General features: G+C 44.1%; 1 protein-coding gene across 2 annotated transcripts in view; it reads right to left on the minus strand.

Annotated features, from left to right (window-relative positions):
* Nucleotides 1-16,115, minus strand: part of strbp (spermatid perinuclear RNA binding protein) — an 83,906-nt gene that overhangs the window by 36,068 nt on the left and 31,723 nt on the right. The gene's annotated exons all lie outside the window — the stretch shown is intronic.

Below are 16,115 nucleotides of genomic sequence, written 5' to 3' on the forward strand. Positions count from 1 at the left end.
CTTCCAATTCAATGTGAGACAGCTATTGGTTCTAACCTTACATCTTCTTGTCATGTCTTTCTTTCAGTGAATGAGACACAGAGGTGACAGTAAAGCAATACTGAAAAAAACATGTAAAAGCTCTCTAAAAAACAAGAATACATTTAATACAATCGATAACAAAAATCAATGCAAGTGAACCAATCAGTTTCCCATGCCTCCTACAATGATAATCAGGATGTTCTTAAACTAAATGGATCGTAACTGAAAATTTTAACCTTAAAGGATCCTTGAACAAAGAAGTTGCTTGTGACTTCTTCAGCTCATCTTAGGACTGCCTAAAGTAAACTGTATACATCTGGTGTTGCTATGAAAAAACACAGGCCAAGTTTTATCAGTGCTGACTCCGGAGCAAGCCGAGGCGAAACAGACGCACAACGTCCCTATTCACAACACCAAATGTCAACAGCACCACCACTGATGGTACACAGGCGCATCTGGTCACACTCAAAAACCAGAGCAATGACATTTACAGATCCATGCATGTCTGTGTGTGTTCACGTGAGAGTGTCTCAAAGGTCTGCCCGACTCAGGGGGGATAAGCTGCTCAAACAGGTGAGGAATATTTAAAAATGGAAGTTGGGGTAATTCAAAAATGATAAATAAACTTAACTGTATGCTGACAATAACAAGGCATGGTAGAAAACTAATTCTTCAGGGGAGATGTCAGGGCACACTAAAACAGATAAACACACACTGGGTGGATTGAATGGTGGTGGTGATCCCTCCTCAGTGAAAGCTCCATGGGATCCAGGGACAACAAGAACACATGAGGGGAGAAGATGGTGGAAGACAAATAGGACAAGCAGAAAAAAAGAACTCTAATGAGAATATGCAGTGGTGCACAGGGGGGAAGGAGGGGGAATTGGCGACCCACAGACATTGAGCCGGCCCCTGGGGCAAACAGACTAACCGACAGAGGGTTCCTCCTCATTTTCTCCCTGGCTCTCTCTCTCGCTAAGCCCCTGGCAGCTGGCCGGCCACACTGACAATTACCACCTCAACACACCTGGCAGCAACGGTGTGTGTGTGTCCATGCACTCGTGTTTCGCCCTTCGTCATACCTTGCAGCCAACACTTGGCATTGTATGCCCCATGATTATAGTGTACAGACACACACACAAATGCACACAGGCAGACACGGACCCTAACACCCCGCCAAGAGGCATAATAGCAACGTGCCGGCCCCCTGTTCCATTCTCATTATCAAAGCAATCCAATGATAAAAACAACAACAGCCACCAATTCCCCCCTTCCCTTTGTTTTCGCTCTCGTGCCACTTTCCTTTCTCATTTTTCTCTCATTAAAATCAAGTGTGGGCAAATGAAAAATACACCGTGCATTATGTTTTGTGAATTTGACTAAATAAAATGCTTCCTCCCACCAGGGCTTAGGTGGACAAGGGGGACTGTGTTTTCACATGCATGACCGAGTGTTGCCTGTCTGTTCATGAATCCCTTTTGAGGTGTTTTTCTTCCATGGGGTTCACACTAACCAATTATTACATGATTTCTATCACCCTCCATCTATTTTTCTATGCGTCCCAGAAGTATACATTTTCCATTGTCTTCCTCTTCTCTCTTATTAACACCATCCTGCTGGATCATTAATGTGTGATTGTGTGTTTTTCTCCAGAGAAAAGAAAAGACGGAAAAAAAAACTGTCAGGAGCCCTGTCTCATTAACGCTTGTAGTGGCTTTAGCATGTGCACACACACATGCATAGATCTGCTCATTGCACACACACACACACACACACACACACACACACACACACACACACACACACACACACACACACACACACACACACACACACACACACACACACACACACACACACACACACACACACACACACACACACACACACACACACACACACACACACACACACACACACACACACACGATATCACAATCACCCCAATTTCATAGTCATTAAATGTATTCCTTATAGAAGTGTATGCCAACGGGGAAACACACACACACACACACACACACACACACACCTCAATTTGGTTCCATAGTCATTAGATGTATTCCTCCTTATAGAGGTTTATGCCAACAGGGAAACAAACGCACACGCGCATGCGCACACACGCACACGCACACACACGCACACACACACACACACACACACACACACACACACACCTGTGCTGTGTCCTCGCTATAGCCAAGAGTGGGTGATTACATGGCGGTTTCAGGCTAGAGGCTAAGAAACAAGGGCTGGTAACTGATTGAAAGATGAATGAGGGATAGCAGAGCTGGGGAATTTGCTGAGATGGCTCTGAGCAGCAATTTACACCTTTCTCATCTGATAAGCGTCAAATCAGATGAGCAGCACTGGAGGAGACTGAGTGAGGGATAAACAGAGGATTGACAAAAGCCTAGAGAGAGAGAGTATGTGCTAATTAGCATCGGAGGAGCATATTTTCACATTGTATTGCCTTTTTAGAGAGTTTTGATTATCTGCCCGAATATTGTAATCAGCCCTTTTAAATCCTTCGGCTTCCCAACTACTCTAGTAGTTTTGCGATGGGCAAATGTTTTGATGATTGTAGCGGAGGTTGGAAGGAAAGCGTTTCACCCAGCAGTCTCAGTGCCAGCAGGATACCAACATTCAACACAAACATTATTATATTTCATCAGTTCACCACTGTGTCAGGGCCTCAGATTAATGTGTGCGTGGTTACATTTTCAGAGTAGCTGGAGGAGAAATCTAACATAAAAAAGATACAAAAAATATATAGCCTAATGAATTAATAAATACCTCGAGATTTTAGTATCTATTTTTTCTTCTTTTGTCAGGGAGCTTTAGAGAAACCCCAAAACTAATGATCTACTATAAAAACCATCTGTGGTGTGATAATAACTGAGAAAGCCTTCGGGGCCACGTCCCAGAAAAAAAAAAAAGCTTCTCGTCACAGTTTTTTGGGAATTAAATAATCATTCTCAAAACACACAAAGTCCAGACAGAGAGATGAAGTTACACCAGCTTACATCATTCTACTTCCATCTATCTAATTATCACTTCCGCCCTTTATTTCTTTTGTTGCAGTCTGTGATTTAGTCTAATAGCCACCTACCCATGTTCATGCTGCATTTCCAATGAATGCACATGTTGTCATGGTTGTCTGTACAACACTGAGAGACAAGCATATGTATACGCATTTACGGCTGCAACTAACCTGTGGTTTTCAATAATAATATGCAAGAAAAACATTAGCAAATGCCCCTCACTATTTTACTGAAGTCCCAAATGTCTTCAAATGACTTGTTTTGTCTACGAAGGGTCAAACCCCAAAAGATATTTCGTTAAACTTGAGTTCAAGCAATCATCTGATGGGTTAATCCACTATTTGTAGAAAGCGTTAAACACATTTAACCCAATTCATTAAGTGTTGTGTCTCAAATTGTGGCGTGTAATAAGTATTGTTGCATGCTGATATGTCCTGTACTCACAGCTCTGTACGTTAGTTCCAGCTCATGCCCTGCTGTCACATGTCACACACTCTTCTTCTTCCTGAGCAATGAATGTACAAACGCCTTGATGCACCCCAGTGAAGCCAACAACATTGATCTTTGCAGAGAAATTAAGCAGACTGAAATACAGGTGATATTTCTGGCAGCAATAAGTGTATGTTATTCTGAATTTATTTTAGAGTGGGAGTGTTGATTTTTCTCTGAAATAACTATTCATAGGTATAAGGTCTCATGAATGCTCCGCTTAGCAATGTTATTTCTGACACAATCATGTCTACACATTCATTGGACACCTGAAAGGCTGCTTGAGGGTGGTGGTAGCCTCTGTGTTATATTGATACTGACTCGGGTTATTGGTGCCACAATGTTTGCATCTGGGTAAACATCTGCAAAAGTGTGTGGTAATTTGTTTTGGGAGCACACACACACACACACACACACACACACACACACACACACACACACACACACACACACACACACACACACACACACACACACACACACACACACACACACACACACACACACACACACACACACACACACACACACACACACACACACACACACACACACACACACACACACACACACTCTCTATTATGGATTAGGAGACACACAATACACAGATTGGATGCAGAGTCACGCTCCCATGCATCCCTCTCTAACCACCTCTGTTGTGAAAAGCATGCAGGGTGCAAATAGGTTTTCTGTTTACCCTGCTTTTCCTCTACTGACAGAAAAACAGAGAGAGATACATATGGAGAGACAAGCGGACAGAATTACAGACAGCATGACAGGAAGAGACAGGAAGAGGTACGGAAAGAGATAGAACATTTGACTGCAGAGGTGAAAGCAGATAACAACGAGACCGGAAAGAAAGGTGTAGTCTCTCTTCATCTTGAAAATCTAAAAATGGATGTCGGATTTTTGATTTTTTTTTTAAAAGATTTTCTACAAACTGTTCGATGTTCTTCTCCCATATACACTTTGTTATTCAGGTCCCGTCTCTCCTCCAAACTCTGACAAAGAAATATCAAAGGTTTGAGATATGGGCTGGATAAAGCAGGGTTGAGGGTATTCTATAAATTGCCAAAAGAAGAAAGAAAGTGGCTAACAGTTCTTTCGCGTAAGTTAGTCAGACCTTTTCTAAAAAACACATGAAAAAAAGTATCTGCCTTTTGCACAAAGAGAGCAGCGAATACTACCTGTCAGCCTCATCAATGCCTTTTATAACAACCATTCCAAGCACTGCTGGTATGCCAACCAAACAATGTATCACACCTAGATAAACAAAACGTGGAACATCATCACGAAACTCTTTGTCAATGTGATACCAAACAGTCCAGTTATACAACCTTAGGATGTGAGGGCTTTTCGTTCCCATGATGAACTGATTTGTTTTTTCACAGAAATGAAACATTAATTCACTCCCAGATTAGAATCCTTCTTTAGATTTCAGATGAAATTTACATTCACTTATTTAGGAAGTTTTTCCTTCGCACATAAAAAGACAGAGATGAACAATACCCGGGATGTGAAATAGCGAATATCATGAGCTGAACTGGTTGTTGAGACAACATCTAAGGTTAGAAAAGCAGAGAGACACTTCAACAAGAGAAATGTCTAGGTTAGATAACCTGTCTTCCTTATGGTTTTAGGGCAGTAAGCAAAGGTTAGATACCATGACCCTCCTGTTCTTTTACAATCTGGTGCCTATGTGGAGACCATTTATCCATATTTGGAGAAGATGGAGAGGTTAGGTCCAATGGCACCATTGTGGAGGCTGCACTCAGCAGCATGCCCTGCAGCCAAAGGCAGAGCCTGTATTTCACTGGGAGTTGAGAGGACATATCCAGATAAGTGCTTTGCTGCCCGGGTGTAAGGTTGCCTTCGCTGTAAGTCACTGTGAGGCTTTACTGGCTCACATAGCAGAGGAGGCTGTGTGCCTGCTACCGACCTGTACCGGAAATAATCAGCCAGTCATGGAAATATGGAAGGAATGCCTGGCCGGTAGCAGCAACAGGGCCACTGCCAAGCACCTCATAAATATTAGAGGGGCTTGGGACATCCTGAATGGCAAGGAATAATACTGATACAGCAGGACACAAATGCAAAAGGAATGTATCCACGTATCAAAAGAACATTTAGGTCGAGAGAGACAAACCAATCTCTGTGGAGAAACATCTTGGCTTCTAATGTTTTTCAGTCGCATAAGGAAGTGCAAGACTTTTAAAAACTGGGTTGGTCCTCTGAATGTGTAAACTGTAAAAAATAGCTTTGGCCACTCTGAGATGTTTTTCATGGGAATTTAGTTGAGAGATTTTTTCTCTGTGCTTAAAACCGTGTGTTGAGTATCATGTCTCGGACGTTGTATGACAAGAGAATAAGTTGGCCAAACTGTTAAGAGTTTGTTATTCTTAGTATGTATGACTCAAAACTTGAAGTTAGATTACATATGAATGATTAAGTTGTCTCAACAAAGGATAGTAAGTTAGCTCAAATGTGGGCAGTTTTTGTTACAACTTAAGAATTTGAGTTGGCCTCAAAAATACATTTTCTAGTGAAGTCAGTAGCCTTGAAATTTGGAGTTTTTCCCTCTTGCTTATTCCTTAGTACAGTGTAAACCGGCACTGCAATGGCTGATTGTTCTTGTGTGTCCGTAGGAGAGAAGGATAACATATTTTCTTGCCTATCCTTCCTTGGGTTATGAGTCCACGCTACCACCATCAGTTATTAAGAAAACAAGCCATGCTTAACTAACTAATCGGTATGTTACAATAGAAATACATTAGAACATGCCTTGTTTCCTCAGAAACAACAGAAAAGTACTTCCTGCCAAAGGATTCTTGTGTTTACATCTGCACAAACACTTAAACGCACAGAAAACGGACACAATAAAATATATATATGAGATACGATAAGGAACAAGTGACACGCTGTATATATTGTCTGCATTATGCCTCATTAATGCAGGGCTATGCAGCAGAATTGGCACATGCTGAAAGGATGTTATAGAGCAAAAAGGACACCAGTGGAAATAGTGTCAGATACATGTACTCGACCGTTAACGTTGAGCACTTGGCCAAGGAGAGTAAATAACGGGTGTGACAACAGGCAGAGCAAGTACCAAATGGCAAAATGAAAACACTGTCAGGAATCGGTCCATTTAAACCATGACATAATCATTTCAAAAGAATTACTCTCAATCCCAGCTCTTAGAAACCAAGGAGGCCTGCTGGTTTACCAATCGCGGCCAGTTAAACAGGAAAAGTTGCAGTTGGTGGCGGGGGGGGGGGGGGGACAAATGCAAGTTGAATATTTCCACACGTTAACACTGTCAATTGTATTGTATAATACTCAATACAGTTATCCTGTAGACTTTGCGGAGAATGGCGGACTCGAAATTTTTAAAACATTTATCGCTAAGTGTTTCATTTATTTGTATTTTCAGTAAACCATGGGGGAACAATACAAATTTCAATGACCACATATTCTGGAGACCAATTTCAAATATAGATGGATGGAATCTGTCCCTCAAATAAGTGAGCATGATTCTCCTCTGTATCACAGTGGACACTCACGCACAAAAAGCAATTACCTCTCCTACTGACTTACCACACAGATTTCCCCACTGATCTCAACTTACACACCCGGTCTCTTCCAATTTATCCTTGCTCTCTTACTTGGTCTATGTTTTTTCCGCTGTTATTATTAACATCTTGTTCAGTCTTTCAGTCTCAATCTTTCTGGTAATACATTTTGATTTTTGGCTATCAAATTCAATTTTGTTAGTCATCCTTATGTGTTTACGTTTGTTTATTGCCTCTCATACTTGGGAGTATCTAGAGTAGACACACCGGGGACACATATAATAGTTTACTTTCGTTCCTCTAACTGTCTTTCACTATTTTATTTTAAGGAGCATTTCAATCTGCTAACCATCATAATCAGCAATAAGATGAACAGGCTTTTCTGAATCTTTTTAAAGTAGAGGGCTGGTGTGATGACTAAACACTGCAGGCCCACTTCTGTCACAATAGGGGGCAACACTTACTAATGGCTATTACCGTTAATTATATCTTTGCTGCATTCAAGAGCCTGTAATCAAGGAGTCAGTAATGCCCACAACAAGGACAACAGACAAACACTGTATATATCACATAGGACGATAGGCCTGATTTGACAAATGCAGTTGCCTTGGAAACAGGCTTAAATATTGAGATGTATTACCACACTTTCGGGTTATTGATTCCAATTTCGAATTTCTCATCTATATTAAATCAGCAGGACATGGTTCGGTCAAGTTGTGTTGAACCCGGTCACTGATCTATTTGACCACTGATAAGCTCCCTATGTTCATTTTCATTTCCATCTTCTCTTTAATTGTAGGCATAGGCCCTCCTGAGGATCCTGTCTTTGAATAGAACTCTTATATGCACGCTACAGAGCTCAGCTATGTATTCAATGCTTGCCTTTTAGAAATAGACTCCTGGTGTCCTGCGTGTGTTTACTAGTTGTCTGTCTTGACTGGGTCCAGGTGCGGGCTAGAGGAGGTCTGAGCACGGAGTATTGATGAGATGGCAGAAAGCAGAGAACACGCTGATGTTGCTTTTAGGAGGGACATAGATTACACTGACAGGGGAGTGCAACCCCCTCCGGTCGAATATTAAAATGGTGTCACAGACTAACAAGAATAGATGAATGTGAACATATATCTATCTATCTATCTATCTATCTATCTATCTATCTATCTATCTATCTATCTATCTATCTATCTATCTATCTATCTATCTATCTATCTAATGTGTTTGTGCACTCATCATCTCATCTACACCTGTCATCTCTGAGCTACCTTACATTTAACTGAACATTTACGCACACACAATTGAGCACTGTCCTGCGTCAGCGTGGGGGAATAAATAGACTATCACTATGCCAGATCCAAAGCATGCTGCAACTGTGAATGTGTGTGTGTGTGTGTGTGTATGTGTGTGTGAGTGTTTGCGCACTGGTACAATCCTGCTGTGCTCATTTCAGCGGGAACAGATGGTCCTGCCAGGGCTCTGCTGAGGCTCTACAGTCCGTAGTCTGTGAGGAGACTTGTGAATATGCATACAGTGTGTGTGTGTGTGTGTGTGTGTGTGTGTGTGTGCTGACTTCCTCCTCTCTTTTCCCACCAATAATCCAAAACACAACCCGCTCCTGTATCCACACACACACACACACACACACACACACACACACACACACACACACACACACACACACACACACACACACACACACACACACACACACACACACACACACACACACACACACACACACACACACACACACACACACACACACACACACACACAGTGATTGTCGCAGTGTAAGTGATATCCAAGTGGTCTTTGGCCTACTTGTCTGTTCCATTGACACTTTACGGCTTAATCCTGCTTGAAAAGCTCTTGAATGCTAAACTCGTGTTTGCCAACACACAAAGCAGTCACACCCGCTACCTCTTGTATGACTGTTTGTGGGAGCAGGTTTGTACACATGTGACTGGTTATGAACACATATTCACATCTATGCGCAAGTAAAAACAGATAAATAGAGAAGAAGGAATCTAACCGGCACACACAATTTAAACTGTTGTCTCATTTAGAGATTTTAATGCAAAGGTATAATCCATGCTGATCTTATCCTTGAAATTGTAAGGGGTAGAGAGATAACTAGCCTGAAAAAGATTGGAGAATAACTTCACTTCAACCATCAGCTATTTTCAAATGTATACTGTATGTAATGAGCTGTGAGTGCATGTGGACGGCCAGAGTTGTCCAGATGTGGACTAATTCCCTAATGGGCCTCTACTCCACACCACTCACACTGGCAGGCAAGCCGGTAAACACACACACACACACACACACACACACACACACACACACACACACACACACACACACACACACACACACACACACACACACACACACACACACACACACACACACACACACACACACACACACACACACACACACACACACACACACACACACACACACACTGTTATATAGCTTGGTATCCCGGTGTTGTGTCTGTTCCATCTCTCTCTGTCCATTATCATTAACAAAAGAAGTAGTGTGATGGGTGGTGGCAGATGAGCAGATTAGGGAGATGTGCTTTAAAAGCCAAATCGCATTGAAGGATCAAGTATTTTTTCAGAAATTAATTTAACAGGACGGCCTCCTAGTGATATAATCTTACGTTTTGAGCATTAATAAGCATAGAATAACTTCTGCGGCTTGGCAGGGAGTGCGTCTTCCTGTTTGTCAGTATTTTCCAAATGTCCACTCTCTTTAGCTGCTCCCTCCTCGCCTGTCTGCCTCTCTATTCTCTGTTTAAATCGTCAGAGAAAATCTCTTGAATGCAGATTGCTTCTCCCTTCAGCCCAAATGACTAAATTCAAAACTGCGCCAAATATTGAATTTTGGGCATAATTTATCAGAAAAATTATCTATTGATTCGATTATACAGCTCACCTTTTACAAGTTTCCGATGACTGTAAACATGGATATAGCGTTGTTGATCGTTTACTTATCTCCCAGATTGACAAAGAGTTTGTTTGTGTATACTCGTTCTGTCTGATAGCAATATTCATAAAAATGTATGCTACATTAAGATGCTGTTTCATTTTCTCTGCCAACCCCCCTACTCCTTCATCTGCACTGCTTTAGCAGGAGCCCATAAGTGACTCCATTCATTCCAGGTCAATTTGGGCAGTGTGTGCTCGATACAGGCCGTTTCATTACACACTTCCTTCCCGTCCGTCTCTCCGACTCAGGGGAGAAGACGGAGGGACCGAGAGGGAGAAAGGAAGTAAGGAGAGAGTGTGAGGAAACGGAAGGTTCTCCGTGAGAATGGTGACTGATTCCCTCACTGCAATCTGGTGTGTGGCACTGATTGGCTGATTGGACCCAGGTGTGAGGAGATGATATATGCCCTGAGATCCCAGTGCTTTGTGCTGCTCATTATCTCACCTTAAGAGGTATTGAGAGGTTGTCTCTGAGTGCTCCCTGTGTGTCTAAGTCTTCTGTTTTGTGTGTGTGTCCATTCAGCTGCTTGGCAGCGGTGGTTTTGTTCGTGTTTTAGTTTTCAATATTAAAAGGTAGCCTGTGTGGCCCTGCACAACTTTGTGCTTTTTGTTTTCTCCCCCCTCCCAGTGTCGCGTTGCGATTTAGTGGTTATCCCTCCGGGGATAACTTTTAGAAACCCCTTGGTCCGCACCTGTGTCCCAAACTCCCCCCCGAAGCCTTACAGAATGAGCAGCCCAATGCAGGGCACAGCGGACCTCACTAGTGCTGCTGCTAGTGACAGCTTAGAGGTCCATAGGCAGGCAATTTCTGCTCAAGGAGCCATGTTAGGCTCGCACGACCAAACCCTACGTGCCATTTTAGAGCAACAGGCCTCGCAGGACTGCATTTTGCGGGAGATACTGGCCCGTTTACAGCCACCTGGGCCAGCCCCTACCCAAGCACAAGTGCCTCCAGTTCCACCCCATGACCCTTTTGTAGGCCAGGAGACCAAGCTGGCAACCCCAGCCCGCTATGACGGGCATCCAGGGAGGTGTAAGGGATTTATAACCCAATGCAGTTTAGTGTTTGAGTTACGACCCTCTATGTTTAGCACCGACCGAGCCCGGGTCGCATATATAATATCCCTTCTTTCGGAAAAGGCCCTTTCATGGGCTACAGCCTTATGGGATAGGCAGACTCCAGTCTGCGCTGACGCGCCCCTCTTCATGGCGGAGATGAGGCGTGTGTTCGACCACGACGTTAGTGGCCACGAAGCAGCCAAACGCCTCCTTAGGTTACGTCAGGGCTCTGCAAGCGTTGCAGAATTTTCAATTAAATTCCGGACTTTAGCTACGCAATCAGGTTGGAACAGGGAGGCTCTAGTGACCACTTTTAGTCATGCCTTGTCTGAGAGAGTTCAGGATGAGCTCGCTTCCCGTGAGGTTCCAGATTCACTTGAGGATTTAATCTCATTGGCTATTAGAATTGACAACAGAATTCGTGAGCGCAATAGAGAGAGAAAACAAGCGTACACCCACCAGATGTCCGAGGAGTTTAGTATCCCTTGTGAAAGACCTACCCTGCCTGAGGGGTCCCTTAACAATGATGATCAGGAACCCATGCAAATAGGACACACACGGCTTACTTCCGTGGAAAGACGGAGGCGTATGAACAGTGGCGTGTGTCTATACTGTGGGAGTGTGGGTCACTTCATTCGCCAGTGCCCCTCAACGCAGAAACACAATAAGCAGGGAATCAGGGTAGGCGTGTCAGACCTTGGGGAGGTCTTGCAGAGTCTTAATAATTCCCCTCCTGTGGCCAGTAGTCGCACCCCTTTGTCCTTTGAGTTATTTTGGGATGGACACTGGCGCACCTTCTCGGCATTTGTTGATTCAGGAGCAGCAGGTAGTTTTATGGACTCAACCCTGGCCCAAAAGCTCAAATTACCCATTTATGATCTTCCTTGTCCACTCGCAATTACTGCAGTGGATGGGCAACCTTTGGGTAGGGGTAGGGTTGAGAGGGTCACCGGCCCGATTTTCATTCGCATTGGCAATCACACGGAAGAGATTACGTTCTTTCTTATTGATACACCTCAGTTACCCCTCATTCTGGGACACCCGTGGCTCAAGGAACACAACCCTCACATCAATTGGAGGACAGGGAGGGTGATGAGCTGGGGTCCAAACTGTGCATCTCACATGATGGAATCAGACTCGGTTCAACTCCAACCTGTTGGATGTGAGCCTCCTCCTGCCACCAGTGCCTCTGTCTCAAAATCTCCCAGTTCAGTAGGCCTTCCCTGTGCTACCCCCAGTGACCGCCTGACTCTTGGGGTTATTGAGACCTTGACTCCCTCTGATTCTTCGCCCTCTGTGTCTCTTCCTGCAAATGGGGTTCCTGCAGAGTACGCTCCACTTAGTGAAGTCATTAGTAAACATAAGGGCCGTCCACGTTCAAAAAATCGGAGGCTAAATGCCTTATCTATACGATTCCAGTGTTCAGATAGTGACAGTTCTCCAGAGCCCATTGTGCCCCTTACCCGCATCCGTGCCCCACTGACCGAGGAGATTGACTCGGTGGTTCAGGGGGCTCAACAGCAGGAGCCTGACCCAGGAGGGGGGCCCCAAGGCTGTCGGTATGTTCCGGCACGAGTGCGATCACAAGTGCTTGAGTGGGGCCACTCCACACACCTCACAAATCACCCTGGTGTTCGTCGCACTATTGGTTTTCTCAAACGGAGATTCTGGTGGCCCTGGATGGGTAGAGATGTGAGCGAGTTTGTGGCAGCTTGCAAAATTTGCACCCGAATCAAGACATCACAACAGCATTGCCGCCCAGCCCCAAACTATCGGGTGGGTCAGAGGGTGTGGCTCTCCACAAGGGATCTCCCACTGCGGGTAGAGTCTCGCCAATTGCCGCCACGTTTCGTTGGTCCCTTCAGGATCATTCGAAGGATAAACCCCGTCACTGTTCGCCTCTTGCTCCCTCGGTCCATGAGGATTCACCCCTTGTTTCATGTTTCCCGCCTCCAGCCAGTCTGTTCCGATCCACTAGCCCCTCCAGGGAGGCCTCCACCCGGGGTGGGTGGGGGGTCCTGTTGGAACGTCAGGTGCCGTTCCTTAGAGGGGTGGTCCTGTGAGGAAACGGAAGGTTCTCCGTGAGAATGGTGACTGATTCCCTCACTGCAATCTGGTGTGTGGCACTGATTGGCTGATTGGACCCAGGTGTGAGGAGATGATATATGCCCTGAGATCCCAGTGCTTTGTGCTGCTCATTATCTCACCTTAAGAGGTATTGAGAGGTTGTCTCTGAGTGCTCCCTGTGTGTCTAAGTCTTCTGTTTTGTGTGTGTGTCCATTCAGCTGCTTGGCAGCGGTGGTTTTGTTCGTGTTTTAGTTTTCAATATTAAAAGGTAGCCTGTGTGGCCCTGCACAACTTTGTGCTTTTTGTTTTCTCCCCCCTCCCAGTGTCGCGTTGCGATTTAGTGGTTATCCCTCCGGGGATAACTTTTAGAAACCCCTTGGTCCGCACCTGTGTCCCAAACTCCCCCCCGAAGCCTTACAGAGAGAGAGAGAGAGAGAGAGAGAGAGAGAGAGAGGAGGAAGGGTGGGATTGGGAGAAGAAAGCAGGGAGGTTAGAAACAAACCAATAGGTAGACTAGAAATAAAAAGAATGAGGGAGATAGAAAACGTTTACAGTATGTGGGGAAGTGACTAACAAGAAAAGCCTCAGAGCCATTCAACTGACTCTGTTTTGTCTTTTCTTTACACTTTATAGCAAAATATTTTATATTAAATATTTTATATTAAGACTTTGTTTACTTTATAGCCAGAGGAACAGGACATTAATTAGCCCATGATGATGACGCATTCTGCAGACTCTTTTTCAAGCTCCAACTACTCTGCCTCCTCACTTCATTGTGTTCCTTTTTCAAAAGCCTCTCTCAATCTGCCTCTTTTCTGTAAGCGTTTAAGGTTCAACTGTAACAGTCACGGTCACTTGCAACCCGGAAAGCAAGAAAGGAATTTGTAGAGAGAGAAGAGAGAAATTCCTCCTCAAAGGCTCAGTGTTTCTCAGCAAATAGGTCACTTTTTTATTATTATTCTTTTTTTTTACTAGAACCAAAACTTCGCAATTGTGTGTGTGTGTGTGTGTGTGTGTGTGTGTGTGTGTGTGTGTGTGTGTGTGTGTGTGTGTGTGTGTGTGTGTGTGTGTGTGTGTGTGTGTGTGTGTGTGTGTGTGTGTGTGTGTGTGTGTGTGTGTGTGTGTGTGTGTGTGTGTGTGTGTGTGTGTGTGTGTGTGTGTGTATTTTTTTCTGTCCGAGGAAAGCATTAGATTGCGACGAGGTATGAGACAAAAGGATGGAAAAGGAGAGCGAGCAAGAGATTCAGCTTCAACTTTTTCCCTTGGGATTGGTCGCCATGGCTACGGAAGCATTTTCAGCTCAACGCCAGACAAACATAAGGAAGAGTGAGAGAGCTATACGCACTGAGATGGAGAGAGAGAGTGAGAGAGAGAGAGAGAGAGAGATAACATGGCAGCACTGAGATACTGCCATAAAGAGATACTGCCATAAAGTGCTCAATTAATGTGGCAATTAATAGATGTACTATGGATGGTAGTTATTATAAGAGCAGTTAAAGACGCACCACTGCAGCAGTGTTTAATGCAATTGGAATCTGACATCGGTCATCTGTGCTCGACAATTAGGATGCAATAACAAAAGACAAAATCTTCTAGCACTGCAGCTAGGTTACCGCAAGATACTTGATCTCAAAAGGCAAGGCAGCAGTAAAATGCAGCAGCGACCCAATAGGCACACTGTGTGGACTTCAATGGAAAGCAGAGAGCGGTGACAACAATCAGCATTCAAGAGACAATAACCTCTCATCTTACCTAGCGGACAAACAGAATGCATCTATATTTAAAAAGCCACGGAAAACTGTGACAATGGGCCGTCATGATCCAAGATTAACGGAGGGCGCCCCTTTAATGAGGAGCAGGAGGTTATACAGTGGCATCATGTTTCCATGCAGGCAGCAGGCTCACCACAGTGTCACCGGAGGGCAATTTTGGTAACAAGCCTTAAGTTAAGGAGGAATTTAACTTGTGGATTGAATGCCATATTCTTAGATGTGTTCTCATCAAGTGGTACAGAGGGGAATGTTAACCATGGGGGGCCAATCGTAGTTAGCAACATGGACATTTACAGAGCCTAGGCTGTTTATGGTATGGTACAGTACAGTACGGACAGGTAGCGGATCGTGAGGAGATATTCACTCATTTTGACAACAAGCGTTCTCCAAAATTGCTGTCTCCACCTTTAACTGAAACACTGAATCATTGTTTTTGAATGGACACAGTGTCATCGTTTATTTTGAACAGCAATGTCATATGGGGTTCAACTGACAAGCACTAACAAGCATCAATAAAGAAAATTATCTATTCACTAATTATTCACTACATAGCTGATGTCTGGTCTATTTATATATTGTACCTGGGCTCTGACTTTTTCTTGTTTATTTGATTAATTAAAATACTTTTTCTGGAACCGGTAAGTGGGCGAAAACTGTGCTCAAAACATAAAAGGACTGTCTAGTTTTTTTTCGCCACGATAGGTTTGTCAATATTTGCATAAAGTACAGCCAATGCTACTGGTGATGAATTATTTATGGCGACTAAAGGAAAGACACTTGTAAAGGCTGGTTCTGCTTGACAGTGTTGCCATAGACCTATCAAGTGTGTGTGTGTGTGTGTGTGTGTGTGTGTGTGTGTGTGTGTGTGTGTGTGTGTGTGTGTGTGTGTGTGTGTGTGTGTGTGTGTGTGTGTGTGTGTGGTGTTCGGGGTTTGAGTGAGTGTCAATGAGAGCATGTGAGAGAGAGCGAGAGAGCGAGAGAGCGAGAGAGAGAGAGAGATGCGCTCTGCTGCGCTCACTGGCAAAGTCACTGCTTTTTCAAGGACACTGCGGCTAAGGGGCAAGAAAGAGAGAAGGAGTCGCACACAGGAAAGAAAAGCAA

This window comes from Ammodytes marinus (genome assembly GCF_949987685.1).
Source record: "Ammodytes marinus genome assembly, chromosome: 18".
NCBI classification, from domain to species: domain Eukaryota; kingdom Metazoa; phylum Chordata; class Actinopteri; order Uranoscopiformes; family Ammodytidae; genus Ammodytes; species Ammodytes marinus.